We start from the raw sequence: 17,377 nt of genomic DNA on the forward strand, positions 1-17,377 counted from the left end.
GCCTCAAGCCTCATTCTCTTCCTTAGGTTATACTGTTTACTTTTTTCTTCTACCTGGTGAAGGACTACTGCTTTAACAGCATACCTCATTTTGAGCATTGACGTCAATGACTTGCTGACTTCCAGGCAGTTGGTGGAGATCAGCTCACAGTTCTATCACTCATCTACTTGAACAATCACAAACAGAAAGCCAAGCCGACCCTTTTCCGTACTCGTGCTATATTTATTCTTAGCACTCTACTGAGACTTGGCAACAGCAAATGGAACCAGGAGTTATTTTGTTTGGATTAGGTCAGCAGTCATCCTCTGAGATTTTCATCTATCTTGTTTGTTACGGTGCATTGGTCTGTGTTCCAACATTCCATCCAAATCACAAATGGCTTGGATAAATCCATCTTGATAAATGAGAAGGAGAGCTGAATCACTGATATTTTATTTACTTTTCAAATTCACATTTAAATCAATCATTATTAATAAATGACATTGATGTATGTCAACCAACATTATTTCTTAGTTAAGAAAATAGGGGTGGCAAACTCAAAGAATTCCAGTTTCCCTAAATTATCCAGAGATTGGTAAGTATGCAGCTGCTTAAAAACACCATTCTTACTGCTCTTAGAATTTCAGTTATTCCAAGGAAGGTGTTATTATTTCTTTTTTTGATATGTTAAATTTAGTACCTTTTTCTTTTTAAAGAAATAAAATAGGGAAATGAGATGTACTCTGTGGATTGAAGCTAGGCTCCTCTCATTAAAGTTCCTGTGTAGGTCTCTGGCCATACTTTGCATTTTGACTTTCATATGTTTCTTCTCTTTAAAAATATAGGTCTCCTATATCAGATAATCAAACTCTTTTATGAGTTCCAGTGCCTTTCCAATACACCTCTCACTCCACCATCACATTGTCCACCTCACCTTACTGCACAACACTTCACTCTTCAATCTCTGGTATCTACTTTGGTCTGCACAACAGTCTTGTGAGGTAGAGCTGCCAGATACTGCCTTTCCATTTTACCTCCAATTTGAAAAGTTTTGCTTCTTATAATTAGTGTAGTTATAACAAAAATAATTATGCTTCAAAAATTTTATAATGCCCAGTGAAATGGTAAGGTGTTATAAAAACAGACTGAAGAATTTCTGACTGAAGAGTCACAGCCATCCTGCATATACAGTGAAATAAACCTGGAACCACGCTAATGAGAAAGAGGGTGGCATCTAGTAAATGCCAAAAAATCCTGGAGCTACACATAAAACAATGCCATGGTCTCTTCCATGTTTTTCATGCATGCATCTCGGGTCACATGTTGATCTTTAATTACACATCATTTACACTTACATTTCCATTGGCCAAAACTAGTTATGACATCCCAAATTAATTATAGTGCTGAAAAATGCAGAGGAGCGTATACATTACATATACTTTGGTGAATACTATGTGCTATGAATGTACAGAATGATTTTAATTCTTAGAGAATCAGAGCTGAAAAAAGATTTTATTTATTTATTTATTTTTAAAAGATGTTATTTATTTATGTGACAGAGAGAGAACAAGCTATAGGCAGAGGGAGAGGGAGAAGCAGGCTCCCCGCAGAGCAGAGAGCCTGATGCGGGACTCGATCCTAGGACTGCGGGATCATGACATATGCTGAAGGCAGATGCTTAACCACCTGAGCCACCCAGGCACCCCTGAAAAAAGATATTAGAAAATATCTTGTCTAGCTATTTCCTTATAGAAACAGAGGTTAGAAACATTGCATGACTTGGCCAAAGTTGCATATCCAAGGAGTGGCAGAGAGAGAAGTTGCTTTCACAATAAGTAGCATTTATTGAGCTCTGTTATGTGCCGAGCAGGATGCCCACACATTGTTGTGCCTTATCTCCCAGAGCCCTCACACTAACCCTATGAGACAGACGCTATTCTTATCTTCGTTTTAAAGATGAGAAAATTAAAGCTTAGAGAAGGCAGGTAAAACGTCTAAGGTCACACAGTTCATAAATGGTAGAAGGGAGATTTAAACCCAGGCTGCCTATGATCAAAATGCCAACATGCAATCTGTCACTAGATGGCCTTTTTGTTCTGGTCTCCAAATCCTCCTTCTAATAACACCAATACATGGCATTGGTATTAAATATAAAAGTTCTCCCAAAAAATGATGCTACAGGGACCTTAAGACCAAAATTGCTCCAATATACTTCCTTATCTAGAAGACAGGTTGAAGTTGCTTGTGAAAGCAGAGAGAAAGCAGTGCTGATAAACGTAGGCAAATCATACCAGACTATCAGGGTGAAACTTGCTCCTGGCTATGAACAGGGTTTTTCTTGTAAGGCATATGAATATTTTCTGTCATGTGAGAAGTAGCCAATACAGAGCGCCAGGTAATGAACATTAACTTATACCCACAGGGTAGATAAATGGAGAAAACAAATGTTGCAGTGTATGTTTAAGAGGCAAAGACTAAATCAAATATCATGGCCATTTGTTGTGGTTCCTGTTCTTCCACGTGACAACAGTGCTTGGAGGTTGAGTTATAATTGTTCACATCTGCTCATTAGATCAGGGAGTAGGCACCAAGGCCTAGAGTTTTTGTTTTTGTAAGTTGGATATTTTGTCATCCACACAAAATTATTTATTTAGAGTGAAAAAAACAAAATTAGATTACAAAATTGTTCCTAATTAAATTATATGATGTGTTTAGTGCAGTACCTGGAATATAGTAAGCACTCAATAAATAGAAGTTGATGCTATTGTTCTTTTTTCTTATTATTATGCATCTTTGCCAGAGAATCACTACAGAGCCAATTTTTCCCCACTTTCAACCTTGATATTATTGCAAAATTCTTTACCCCGGTATGGAGTGAAAATTTCACTCAGGGGAAGTGAAGGATGACTTAGAACTACTCATCCTATTTATTTAACTGAAGTGACTGCCTGTCTGTTTGAATTCACCAAACTGCCAGGTTTAGACCCAGCTTACTGTTGGAGGCCACCAATATGAAGGCACGGGCCCACACAATTCTTAAAACATATGGACACAGGCCAGGGGAAACATGAGATAATTAACTGTGTATCAGTCCAAATAACTGTTTTGGAGGAAGAATAAGTTCCTGTTATCTAGTCTTGATGAGGTCTCCTGGGGAAGGAAGCATGCTGTCCAGGAAAAACCAGTGTAGTTGCCATCAGAAGAATTGGTAGGAGTCCCAACTCTTGTTACTAATTTGTTAAGAACCTTACTTTCTTCAGAAGTATCTGTTTTGTTGTTGGTGGTGTTGTTTTAGTGTTAAATAGGGTAGTTATTCTGAGAGTGCTATAAAATGACATACTAAAGGGTTTTAAAAATAATTCCATATTCATATAAAACCCCATCATAACATGATAAGCAAGGTCTAAACCTTCAGTCACATACAATATGGAGTAATTTTATTGCATGATAAATGCAGGAAGTTCCAGGACCCAAGTGTACCATCCATATCCATCTTCGACCTGCTGCAGTTTGAAGTTTCCCAGTTAGAAGGCCGGTTTGGGCCAGGAAGATATTCAGGAATCCATTTTCCTCTTCCTGCTTTCCTCAAGCTGATATTGTTTGCTATTGTCCTTTCTGTCTTCACCCTCTTCTCCTCCTACCCAGATAAACTTTAGCTTTCTTTGATTGAGAGGGGGCTGATCAGAGGATGGAACTGGTTGATGGCTGATCATGGTATATGCAAATTCACCATATAGGGTGACTTTCACTGTATTCCTTTAAAGAGGTTAAGTAAGTTACACATGGTCAGTGTGCAATGGAATAGAGAAAGGTTTATTCTCCTGATTATGTTAAGGGAAAGTACCACCTGTACTGGAGGAAATAATTTGATATGTTGCATGCCATGTTATGCCTAAATTGAGAGAAGGAATTGGCATTGCTGCTGGGGGGATGGTGTGACTTAAGGAGGGGTGTAGGGTGGAAAGAATACAGACAGAAGAAAGCAAGAAAAGAGAGTAGGAGGAAAGAGGCTTAGGAACTAGCAGAATTCTCTTCTCTGGGCTCCCAGTAATCCCTGGCTCTTCGGTGTGTGTACAAAATCCAAATATATACCTAAAGTCATTGGAATTCTTGTGGGAATATGGGAAGAGTTTGAATTCTGAATCTAGGTTTCCACTTGTCTGATATAGGAAGAGCAGAGATAAATAAGCACAGGCATATAGACCCTCTCTTGACATCTGACTTATTTGTGAAAGGTCCCAATACTACTTAATAAATAATTACCATGGCCAAGTCATTTAAATGTGCACTAGAATCTCTATGAAATGGTCTCAGTTTAACATCAACTTTGAGTGTGGGTCTATATAATCCATAGAAAGCTTAATTTATGTCTTCTGTTTGATCTAATTCTAGAATATGGTGAACTTTTGAGACTTACAGCTGAAAACACTACTTTCTTTAAATCCTTTCAGATTGGAAACTAAGCCAGAATCCATAACCGGGTTCCTCCACTGAACATCAAATAAGCAGGGCTCTGTGAAGTAGCATCTTGGAACTCTTAGAATTCTTTGCATGAAATTGAAACTGCAGAGAATGCCATTTTATGGAAATGGATCAGTCCCACGGCTATTGCATATAAATTTTCTACTTTGTTATTAAGCCATAGAAGGAATATTATTTGCAGCTCTTCATCTACATGTAGTTGATGTATGGAGAAAAAAAAAAGCTCACTTTAATAGCATATAAATATTTATTATTTAGGTTATTAAAACATTATCCAAGACCAATGGTTACTACTTTGCCCCAAAACCACCTGCAAGATATCACACATTTTCTTCTCTCCCAAGGCAAATACTCCCTTAGGAAATGGGGTGGGGAAGGGAAGAAAGAGGGGTTCCTGTCCATTTGAAAGAAAAGTGTGAGAAGCCAACCTGAAACCAAACCAATCAGAATTTTCAGGGCTTTGTGTGCAGTTAGAAATAGCTCCTCCCGCTCATCTTGAGAATCTGACTGTTACAGGTTGAATTACACTTCCCAAAACTCATGTGTTCGAGTCCTAACCTGCTATTATCTCAGAATGTGACCTTATTTGGAGATAGGGTCATTATAGAAGTAATCAAATTAAAATGAAGTCCATAGGGTGCACCTTAATCCAATATGACTGGTATCCTTATGAAAAGGGAAAATTAGAAGACAGAGGGAAGACAACATGAAGATATAAGGAAAAGGACACATGAACATAAAGACCAACCGCCATCCACAAGCCAGTGAGAAACGTCTGGAACAGATTCTTCCCTCTCAACCCTCAGAAGGAACCAACTCTGCCAACAACTTAATTTTGAACTTCTAGTCTTCAGAACTAGGGAGATAATACATTTCTATTGTTCGAGCCACCTGTTCTGTGATAAATGTTATGTCATCCACCCCATCTGTGGTATGGGTTATGGCAGCCTTAGCAAACTAATACACTGACCTTCCATCACTGAAGAAAACAAGAGGTACCAACCTAATCATGTTTCAGTCATCATAACTCTGTGAGTAGGAAACTTCTAGAAGATAAATCATGGAATTTGCTCTTGGTGATTGATGTCTAATGGGTAAGCTTCACTAGGACTAGAGGTAAGAAAACCATTCATTCATTTATACTTTTAACCACACCATTCATTTATCATGCAAAAATAATACAACTGTAATATTATTTTACTCCAGTTCTGATATTTTCCCTACAAATTTTTATTTATTAAGAATTTATAAAAAGACAATCATTCAGAATCCCACCACCTTAATAAAAAACAGTGTTCTGATTTTTTTGTTTTATCTTTGTTCTGATCTAGATGCATACCTAGTCTCATTAGATTTAATTATAGTATAGAAGACTTTCAAGAAGACTAGATGCATACCTAGTCTCATTAGATTTAATTATAGTATAGAAGAGATTCTGTAGTTTGGTTTTCCCCTTTAACAGTAGTTCTCAACCTGGGGTTTTTTCCCCACACTCCACTCACAGACTAGGACTTTTGGCAGTGTCTGGAGATATTTTTGGTTGCCTCAGCTGGGGTGGTGGTGCCATAGGCATCTAGGGGGTAGAGACCAGTGGTGCTGCTGACCATCCTGCAATGCATAGGGGAGCCCCCCACTCCCAAGGACAATGATCTGACCCTGAATGTCAGTAGTGTTGAGGTTGAGAAACCTTGCCTTTTAATAAGATATCTTGAGTGTTTTCTATATTCTTGCTATAGGGTCTTCATAATCTTTACTTTTATGGCTGCAAAATATTCTATTGATCGATGTTATTATAATGTATTTCGCCAATAAACATGCACTGCGTTATATAGATGGTTTCTAACTTTTCACTATTCTAATAGTGCAAGTATCTTTTTATTTATATAGCTTTTTATATGATATTAAAGAAAAACTCCAATAGTGGAATCTAGATTTAAAAGTATGAATAAACCAAATATCAAGAAAAATCAAGAAGCCATATATATATATATGGTTTCCTTTCTAGGGAAACACTTTTGTTTTTCTCATTTCTGAGCTGTCCTAAAACTTTGACACCTGCGGTCCAGGATTGACCCCCCCAACTCTTTTTTACACCTAAACAAGGAGTAATCTTACCAAGTTTCTGTTTTCTAAGACCATTAATTGCTCATTACTTCATTTTAGAGGTCACCTTGGCCTATCTTTCACTGATTCAATCATGACTGTTCCTTGGCTCTGAATAGCCTTTCTCAAATGCAACCAGGTAAAATCTCCTTGATCCCTGTGCACTCCTAACTCACTCACACAAAATCAAGAGTTAACTTATCACAAGTTATCACTGGTTAACTTAAAGGGGCTTCTTCATTTGCCTTTGAAATAATGTAAAAGTTATTTTACATTACAAAAGAATAAGACAACAAATTATAAAGCACTAGCCTTGAAAGTCTTAAGAGTGTATTAAAATGTGAGTAGGCTGTCAGGCTGGAACAAACCAACCAGGACCTTCATTCTTTATTCATGATACTGAAGACTCCTCTCCAATCACTTAGACATTCCTTCAAAGTTGACGAAAGGTGATTTTTCCTTGGCCCCGGGAAACAAACCACCACTTCACATCCGATCCCCACCCTCAGACACTCCGAAGTCAAAGATTGTGATAGGCAGCTTTCTGGGCAGGTGGCATTCAGCAGCACCTGCAGTGATGGAACTGGAAGGGAGAAACCTGCTGAATGATGAATGTGAGGGTGAACAAAGGTTAGGGTGATAAAACAGATACAAAGAGACTTGCCTTCACTGGCCAGATGGGAAGGGGCATTAAGACTTGGAATTGGAGAGTTCTAGCTATTGGTTACATTCGTTGCATATATTGGTTACATTACCTATTAGTTATATTGCCCTCAACACAATTGGCTGCTGAGATAATATCATAACTACTTACCTTTGCCCTGCAACTCCCATTTCCATGGATTCCCAGAAAACAGGCAGCAACAGCAGGGAACAAACTTCAAGCCTTGATTGTCCTGAGACATCTCAGATCTGTCCTTTTTTATTTTAAAGCATGCATTGACAGCTAGAATTTCCTAGAGAGAAGGGACAACATGGGTAAACTTGACATTAGATTCTATCAAAACCATCTCAGGGGCGCCTGGGTGGCTCAGTCGTTAAGTGTCTGCCTTCGGCTCAGGTCATGATCCCGGGGTCCTGGGATCGAGCCCCACTTCGGGCTCCCTGCTCAGCAGGAAGCCTGCTTCTCCCTCTCCCACTCCCCCTGCTTGTGTTTCCACCCTCGCTGTGTCTCCCTCTGTCAAATAAATAAATAAAATCTTAAAAAAAAAATCTCACATAATCCATAAAAACAAGTGCCAACTATAAAAATAAGTCAACATACTAAATTGGAATAAATGTAAAGACAGATCTAAAGTAAAATTAAAAGTTAAGTAGTAAGTTCTGTTTACTTTAAATTATCAACAACAAAACCAAGTACACATATTTTTAACATCTATAGATTATTTTTAAAAATGCAAACATGAAACTAATTAGAGATTAAATTCATCTACATGACGATATTTTACGTCAGGCAATGAAGAGGTGTAAAGGACAATTTGTCATGGCCATATGCTTAAATCCTTTGTAGGTTTCTCGAAGGAGAGATTATAAAAGAAGCATAATAAAATAAAAATCAAATTATTTTATTTATGAAACCGTTGTTTCACTAGTTAAGGTATAGTTTGCTTAGCCTGGTTTTTCCCTCAAAAAACAAGAGCTTGTACGCAGGTAGTTTATTTTGGGAAGTGGTCCCAAGAAATAGCAACAGAGGGCAGTGGATAGTGGAAAGAAGAAGGGAAAGCCAGCACAAGGGTGCTTTCTTGGGTTGGGCACTGCTGTTGGCATCTGGGACTCTCTAACAAGCAGTGTAGACTGTGCCTCAGAGTGTATTGCCCAGGAGACGGAAAAAGGGGGCATATGGCCCTTATCCACTAGCTTGCATCCCTCAGTGGGGGGATGAGTATTAACTCCCTGGTGTTCCCAGGCTGTACATGTGAGAGAGTGTGACAGATTCCCAAAAGGTCCTTCAAGGTGGTGGCAGAAAAACCACAGGTCAGAATGCAAGAGATAAGTGGTGAAGCCAATGTGAGGTGCATCAGGATGCACCTGTGAGCAGAGGTACCGGCTGCAGCCATGTCTGCAGTAACAGGTGAGCCAAGGGAAGAGACAAGGCTCAGGAAGAGTCCACTACATCTCACATGCCAGCTCTAACTGACTTGTAGTGGCTGCTGGGAGTCAGTCTGGGGTTGAGAAGAATCCATAAGCTGAATCTGGACTTAGCAGCAAAGAACCCAATGTCCGTGACGTGGGAGTTATGGCATTTCTTAAGTTTATCCCCATTTTATGTCCCCTGGATATAGAGTCATAACTTTGTCTTCTTGCTTCCATCTTTGAAAGGAATGAAGTTAAGGAGGACTGTGTCTAATGAAGCAGCCAGAAACCAACACAACTTAGTTTTAATATGCTCTTCCTCGTAGGAATGTTTAGATTCCAGTATAAGATGTAACACAGAACAAAATTTTTTGTCAGTGTCTGACAAAACAAATCTTTCATGAGTTGGATTGGCAGATAATAACTAATTCCTTTGGATTCATTTGCTTTGGATCAAAGAGAATAAACCATAAGAAGCATGGCAATGAGTGTTTTCCACATAAATATCATCAGAAGGTGATATGATATTGACTTTTTATAGAAGAAAAAAGAAATTTGTGGGTTATGCATAATTCATAGATTTCTGACTCTTATAGCATTCTGGACACGTCTTATTTGAGCTACATCCCCATGCCATATAGCGTTGGGAAGGTCAGCTTCTTCTGCAGTACTTGAGGGGCTCCTTGGATGGGAGAAGTGTACATTCTTCTGGACGCTGTTTGTCATCTGTCCCCCAGAATTCCTTCCCTGGCTTTGCCTACGCCAATCAAGTGTGTTTTGTCAACACCTTTGCTGACTTCTTTCTCCTTCCTTCAGGTATAAGCTACCCTCTCCTTCATTCTCCACAGTAGTTCTGTCACAAAACTGCTATTGTCACAGGATTTTAATAAAGATTTGGGGATAATGGAGGGATCATAGCACAGATGAAGAAGCTAACTGGATGGCTGACTTCACTATTCCTAAAGAATGTGGCCAGTCCCTCTATAGAGAAATCCATTAGTGGATCTTTCTCTTCAGCCATAAATGCCTCAGGTTGCTGGAGGGTCCGCAAGTTCCCATCTTCCCACTTCCTACATTTCCTGGGGTCCCTAACACTTTCTTCCCTTCTAGCTGCCAGGAGAAAAGTCAAGAATCCTTGTAATATCATACAACATACAATCTAGCTCCTGCCTTTTCTCAATATCTTTCTTCCAGACTAGCCCACAGGCTGTTCTTTAACAGAATGACAATGAGACTCGGAAATAATCTTCCCAAAGAAAAGTGATAAATTCTGCTACCTGTTCAGAACATGGCTCTAGTGTTTTCACTTAAAAAAATTTTTAAGGCAATTTTATTTTCCTCATATATAAGCAAAAGTCCAATTTTCCAAAATAGGCCTGGACCTCGTTTAAGTTTGAAGCCTAGGGGCACCTGGGTGGCTCAGTTGGTTAAGCCTTGGGCTCAGGTCATGATCCCGGAGTCCTGGGATCGAGTCCCGCATCGGCTCCCTGCTCAGCAGGGAGCCTGCTTCTCCCTCTCCCTCTGCCTGCCGCTTGTGCTCTCTTGTGCTCTCTCTAGATCTCTGTCAAATAAATAAATAAAATCTTTAAAAAAAAAAAGTTTGAAGCCTAAGGAATATTCCAGAGAAATGTCAGAATTTTGGATGGCCACAGAGGCTGAGGCTGGTGGAAAAAAGATTTTTTAATGGAGGAATATTCAAGCTTATCTTCATGCTAGAACAGAGGAAGGACATCAGGACATTTCCCGCCCCCCAGAGTACTGGAGAGAACCAAGCACCAGAAATTGTAATTATGATGACTTTACTGATGAATCTTATGGCTTAGAGATGTTATATGCAGTGAAATAAAGACATCTTAAAATAAGTATTTACAGCATCAGGGAAATACAAATCAAAACCTCAATGAGATACCACTTCACACCAGTCAGAATGGCTAAAATTAACAAGTCAGGAAACGACAGGTGTTGGCGAGGATGTGGAGAAAGGGGAACCCTCCTACACTGTTGGTGGGAATGCAAGCTGGTGCAGCCACTCTGGAAAACAGTACAGAGGTTCCTCAAAAAGTTGAAAATAGAGCTACCCTACAACCCAGCAATTACACTACTGGGTATTTACCCCAAAGATACAAATGTAGTGATCCAAAGGGGTACATGAACCCTAATGTTTATAGCAGCAATGTCCACAATAGCCAAGCTATGGAAAGAGTCAAGATGTCCATCAACAGATGAATGGGTAAAGAAGATGTGGTATATATATACAATGGAATATTATGCAACCATTAAAAAAATGAAATCTTGCCATTTGCAATGAAGTGGATGGAACTAGAGGGTATTATGCTAAGCGAAATAAGTCAGTCAGAGAAAGACAAGTATCATATGATCTCACTGATATGAAGAATTTGAGAAACAAGGCAGAGGATCATAGGGGAAGGGAGGAAAAAATGAAACAAGATGAAACCAGAGAGGGAGACAACCCATAGGAGACTCTTAATCTCGGGAAACAAACTGAGGGTTGCTGAAGTGGAGGGGGGTGGGAGGGATGGGTGGCTGGGTGATAGACATTGGGGAGGGTATGTGCTATGGTGAGGGCTGTGAATTGTGTAAGACTGATGAATCACAGACCTGTACCTCTGAAACAAATAATACATTATATGTTATAAAAAAAAAAAAAAAGAAGAAGAAGAAGATAGTAGGAAGGGAAAAATGAAGGTGGGAAATCAGAGGGGGAGACGAACCCTGAGAGACTATGGACTCTGAAAAACAAACTGAGGATTTTAGAGGAGAGGGGGGTGGGGGGATGGGCTAGTCCGGTGATGGGTATTAAGGAGGGCATGTATTACATGGAGCACTGGGTGTTATACGCAAACAATGAATCATGGAACACTACATCAAAAACTAATGATGTAATGTATGGTGACTAACATAACATAATAAAATAAAATAAATTAAATTAAAAATAAATAAATAGAGTATTTAACCAGGTAAAAGAAAGGGTAAATGGAAGAAACACAGAACAACATTATTAATTAAAAATCTTGAGTCATGAACTAAGACCTTAAACCTTTTACACTGGGATTAAAAATTCCAGTTATTTCCCCCAAGAGTTTGCTCCCCACTCTAACTTGTGATGAAATAAACCTCCTGGTGTGGGAGGTAGAATTTGAGAGGAATTATTTCTTTTCAAGTTGGAGGACATTTGGAAAAAACAGACCTTTGTTATTTTTTTTTTTTTTAAGATTTTATTTATTTATTTGAGAGAGAGAATGAGAGAGAGAGAGCATGAGAGGGGGGAGGGTCAGAGGGAGAAGCAGACTCCCTGCCGAGCAGGGAGCCCGATGCGGGACTCGATCCTGGGACTCCAGGATCATGACCCGAGCTGAAGGCAGTCGCTTAACCAACTGAGCCACCCAGGCGCCCCAGACCTTTGTTATTAATGCTCAAAAGCACCCAGGTGTTTTATTTGGTGTTGCTGATGATGAATAAAAGAGATTTTGAGTGACAGAGAAAGCTATCTGTCCTACCAAATGTCAAGTCACAGCACTTTTTGGGACCCTGGTTAGGGGATCATTCTTATGCCAGGTGACAAACTACATCCCGAACCATAATGCATGTGCTGAAGTTAATTAAAACTATAGAGGAAACCTAGGTGTCTGCAAGCAAATATTGACTCTTTAGAGCATTTCTAATGTCCTCAGTGAGAGGTAAACTAGGAAGAAAAATGGTCTTGAAAGAGTTATTCTGAAATTGGATTGGTTTCCCATTCAAGAAATACCATTGTGTTCCCTTCAAAGTGATTTTCCAAGTCAACAATACTTATAGAACTCTTCATAATACTTTGAAATGACACACTCTTTTGCACAGAGTTCTTGCAGGAAATTGATTTTTATTCTCCCAACACCAAACTTGCATCCAGCGTAGCCAGGAACTCCGGGGCAGACATCTTTGTGAATAGCGTTTTGCTCTGTCATTCCTAAGAACCGGTAAGCAAACCGGCTCAACTGGTTTGGGATTGGGCACGCTCTGGGCATCAGCCTCACCGTGGGCCCTATCGCCAGGGCTGCCATTCTGAAAATGAGATGTGTTTGGCTCCTTGCAGATAACATCCCCTCATCTTTGCCACTGAGTCCTTGCACAAGGGTATCAAGTAAATTCTGCAGCTTTGATTGTCCCCATCCAGCCACATGTTATTTCTCAAGCCCCCCTGTCCCCCCACATCCTATAAAATGCCATCTGTAGAAACCTTTGTTGGCACAGATCTCACCCTAGGTTTCAAACCTGCTTTCCATCCTCATGCCCAGGACTCTGCCTGGCCCTGTTCTGGATGGTGTGGCTGGCCAGCATCTAGCTTTTGCCCAGCATGCTGCCTCACAGAACTTTCCATCTGCTCTGTGTACTGTAGCCCCAGGTGAAGCAATGCTCCATCCTCTTGCCAGAATGAGTTTCCCAGGCATTGTTCCCCAGGTCAGCTCAGAGGTCGTGAACAGTCTTTTCTCTGAAAAGAGAATGATGACTTCAGCATGGTTAGAGCATATAAGAAGCCTAAGTCAGCTCTGCATCTGTCAGCCTTGCTGCGATCTTGTGGCTTCTTGCTTTGAGGATGTGATTCATACTTAAGCCTTACGCGGCAGTGCCACCATCTAGGTCCCCATCCCATTGGTCTCACAGCTACATCTGGGTTGGAGTCCTTATCTTGATTATTCAACGGCTACACAAGTTTCTCTGGGAATGACTGGAAGTACTGCTTCTTCCTACCCTCCTTTTTAGTGAATAGAGATCTGTCCTTGGGTACAAGTCCCCATGTCTGAGTGGCTGATGCCCAAGACCAGACCCAAGCCGAGGTCATTTTCTTCCTGCTTGGCACTTTCTTCTTACTTCGCCATAGTCAGCCCCATGTAGCTTGGCTGCTACTCCCCTCTGTCCACTTGCCTCAGCTCATGCCAATGCACTATCACTCTAACTATGCCTTCTCCCTGTCCCCAGGGTCTTGCTGGCTCCTTGTCCTAGCCATCTCTTGCTTTTTTAAGAGCACATCAACATCCAGCAACGATAATATTATGCAAGCTTTATCAAACACCTCCTAAGTGCCAATATTCGGCTTATTATCTCTAAGTCTCATGACGTCTTCAGGTATGTCTCATTACCACATTTTCTAAATGAGAAAAATGAGTCTTGGAGACCAATAGCCAGAAGGTGGCTGAGTTGGAATCAGGCTGGGTCCGGCATCAAAACCAAGCTCCTCCCATTTTACCAAACTGCCCCCTTTGAGAAAAGTTGCAGCATTTTACCTTTAATGATGACCAGTACTATTATTTTCATTTACAGGTGAATATACTGAGACTCAGGGACCTCATGAGTAAGGAAGCCAATATATGAGTCAAATCTGACTCTGGAAACTTTCCTCTTTCCACTGCAGGATGCTATCCTCCACAATGGCACATACTTTTTTTTTTTTTTTATAAGTTTCATACTTGCTTTGTAAACACTCAGAGTTTAGCCTGCAACCAGTTTAAGTGCCTCTATAATAAAGTCTTTTGTAAAAAAAAAATAAAAAATAAAGTCTTTTGTTATGGCATCTGAAATGTGGCTTTGGATGACAACTTCTTTCCTTCTGCTTCTCTGCCTCCTTCTCAGCTTCCCCCTCCACTTGTCCTTGGAATGATTCATCTTTCCATCTTCTCTTCAGCAGGCATGGATTGTCCCTGAGGATGCTTACGGAACTTAAAATATCAGCCAGAATGCCAGCTTTAAATTACAGTGAGAAATGGAGCTATCAAGCTCTCTGGTGACTCATGTTTGTTGATCGGTCCCCTCTCTCCCTATGGGCAAATCTACATGGGATGTTAAATTTATAATTGGGAGATGAATTGGAACAAGAGAAATTAGATGAGGTGACTGAGTGTGACAGGTTACAATGGTCTGATGCATTCATTTCTGCGTTTGGGATTTTGCTGCACGGGCTCCGGCTGGTTGAATCCTTGGACTGGGACACAGACTCCCAGATGGCACTCCTGTAGTGTTGAAAAGTTGTTACTATGCTTGATATACCTAAACAACTTTTAAAATTTTTAAACTGAGATGTGCAGTCAGTATGAAAATATTTACGGAATATGTGTAAGGTGTAAAGGATAAATACAGTGAACATCCACTTATCCACTGTCCAGGCAAGAAACAGAATATTACCAAGAATGTTGAAGTCTCTTGTGTGTCCCATTTCTTTTCTCAAATCACTATGATCCAGCATTTTGTGTTTATAGTTTCATTCCTTTTCATAATAGCATTACCTTTTCCCTGACTCCTTAAACAACATACCGGTTCTATATGAATGTAATCATGCCATACATATTTTTTATCAAATTGTTATTTAATTTATGTTGTTGTGGGGTTTTTTCAAAGATTTTATTTATTTGTTTGACACAGAGAGAGAGAGCACAAGCAGGGGGAGTGGGAGAGGGAGAAGCAGGCTTCCCACTGAGCAGGGAGCCTGATGCGGGGCTCGATCCCAGGACCCTGAGATCACGACCTGAGCCGAAGGCAGACGCTTTAACGACTGAGCCACCTAGGCGCCCCAATTTATGTTGTTTTATGTAGCTGAAATTTATTAAATGTCACTAGCACATAGTAATCCATTGTAGTAACACACAGCTTATTTATATTCTATTGTTGATAGGCATTTGGATTGTTCCGAATTTGTTGAAATAATGAACAGTGCTGCTATGTACAGTTTTGGGCATTTTTCTTGGTGCATATATGCATGGATTTCCAAGAGTGGAATTCTTGGGTCATGGGGTATACACATTTTCAATATTATTAGAAAATGATAAATTGTGTTTGGCTGTAGCAACTCTAGATACTGCTAGCAGCAGTATAAAATCCATGCTCTTCCCACGTTCTCACCAGCATGCAATGTTGCCAGAGTTTAATTTCCATTGTGGGTATGATATTTTATCTCATTGTAATTTGAATTTACACTTCATCATTTCCAGTAAAGTTGAGCATCTTTTCTTGTGTTTATTTCCATTTATGATTACTCATCTGTAGAGTTCTTGTTCAAAATTTTGCCCTTTGTTATGGAGTTATTTCATTTTTAATCGATTCTTAGAAGGTTTTGTGTTTGTTTTTCATTTTTCAACATATTTTAGATGTTAACCTTTTGTCAGCTTTATGTGTCAAAAGATCTCTTTCCCCAGTTTGTGCATTTCCCCTTTAATTATTTTTATATTTTTTGAATGAAATGATAGAATTTAACTTTTCCTTTACAGCTTGTGTGTTTTATGAAATCCTTTCCTATAGAGAGGCCATAAAGATATTCTCCTTTGCTGTTAGTTTTGCCTTCTCATCTAAGACTTTAATTTAATGGGACTGGTTTTTAAATACAGTGTGTGATTGGGATATAATTTTATTTTTTCACTTGTGGATACCCAAGTGTACCAAGATAATTTATTGAAAAGTAAATTATTTTTCTTTCTCCAATGAGAAAGTCAATATCAAAGATCCACATATAAGTAGATCTGTTTGGCGCTTTCTCTTCTGTTTCATTTGATGATCCTGTGACAATACCCTCTGTTGTAATTATTACAGCTTTATAATAATTCTAAGTATGTGATAAAGTAAGTACCCTTTTTTCTTCTTCATCTTGGCCCTTTGCGTTTCCATATAGATTTTTAAATCAGTTTGTCAAGTATGACAAAGTGTCTTTTGGGATTTTAATGGGAACATCACTGAAGTTACCAATCTGTTTGGGAAGAATTGGTGTTTATATGGCATCAACTCTTCTTATCCATGTATTGATTTTCATATCTGTTTATTTAGGTTTTCTTCGTCTTTCAGTAAAGCTTTATAATTTTCTTTATAAAGTTCTTGTTCAGTTTTGTTATATTTATTCCTAGACATTTTATAATTTTAACGTTATTGTATATATCTCTTAAAAGTTTATATTTGTTGAAATTTATTTTTATATAGTGAGTTTTGTATCCTGCAACTGTGCTAAATTATTTTATTAACTTTAGTGATTTATCTGTAGCTTTTTTTAGATTTTTAATTCACAGAGTAAATCCACAAATACTGATAGTTTTCTTTCTTTCCAGTTCTCATACCTTTTATTACTTGCTCTTGCCTGATTACTGGCTATGCCCGCCAATACAATGTTATACACGTGGTGCTAACAGATATCCTCGTCTTGTTCTTAAGCTCAAAACTAATGCTTTAAATATTTCACCACTAACTGTGATGCCGCCTGTAGGTTTTCTGTAGTTGCCCTTTGTCAGTTTAAGGAAGTTGTCTTTTATTTCTCACTTATTTTCTTTTAATTTAGAAAGGATGTGGAATTTTATCAATTGCTTTTTCTACTTCTATTGAGATGATTATGTGATTTCTCCTTTCACCAGTAAAATGGTAATTTATATATATATAATGTAAAATCAAACTTGTACTCCTGGGATCATCCAAATGATGCCTTATCTTAAAATATACACACACACACAAACACACACCCATACTTCTGGATTGTGTTTGCTAATATTCCAGTTTCTGTATCTATGTTCATGAGCAAGATTAACCTGCAATTTTGTTTTCAAGATTCACTGGGTTTTGTATCAGAGTTGTAGTAGCTTAATAAAGTGAGCTAGGGATAATCCCATTTTTCTATACTCTGAGATAATTTGAATAAGGTTGAAATTATTTTTCCTTGTACATTTGAAGACTTTCTTTTTTGAATATTTGTTGGAAATTGCTGGCAACACTGACT

At 39.0% G+C, this 17,377-nt stretch overlaps 1 long non-coding RNA gene across 1 annotated transcript in view; it reads right to left on the reverse strand.

The window, feature by feature from the left end:
- Positions 1–201: 201 nt before the first annotated feature.
- Positions 202–17,377, reverse strand: part of LOC118550532 (uncharacterized) — a 101,903-nt gene continuing 84,727 nt past the window's right edge. The window contains exons 4-5 of the long non-coding RNA XR_013442990.1: positions 7,379–7,520; positions 202–394 (exon numbers count right to left, since the gene is read on the reverse strand). This is a non-coding gene — a long non-coding RNA (uncharacterized LOC118550532). The remainder of the gene's footprint in view (positions 395–7,378; positions 7,521–17,377) is intronic.

The sequence above is a fragment of the Halichoerus grypus genome, chromosome 12 (genome assembly GCF_964656455.1).
Source record: "Halichoerus grypus chromosome 12, mHalGry1.hap1.1, whole genome shotgun sequence".
NCBI lineage: Eukaryota > Metazoa > Chordata > Mammalia > Carnivora > Phocidae > Halichoerus > Halichoerus grypus.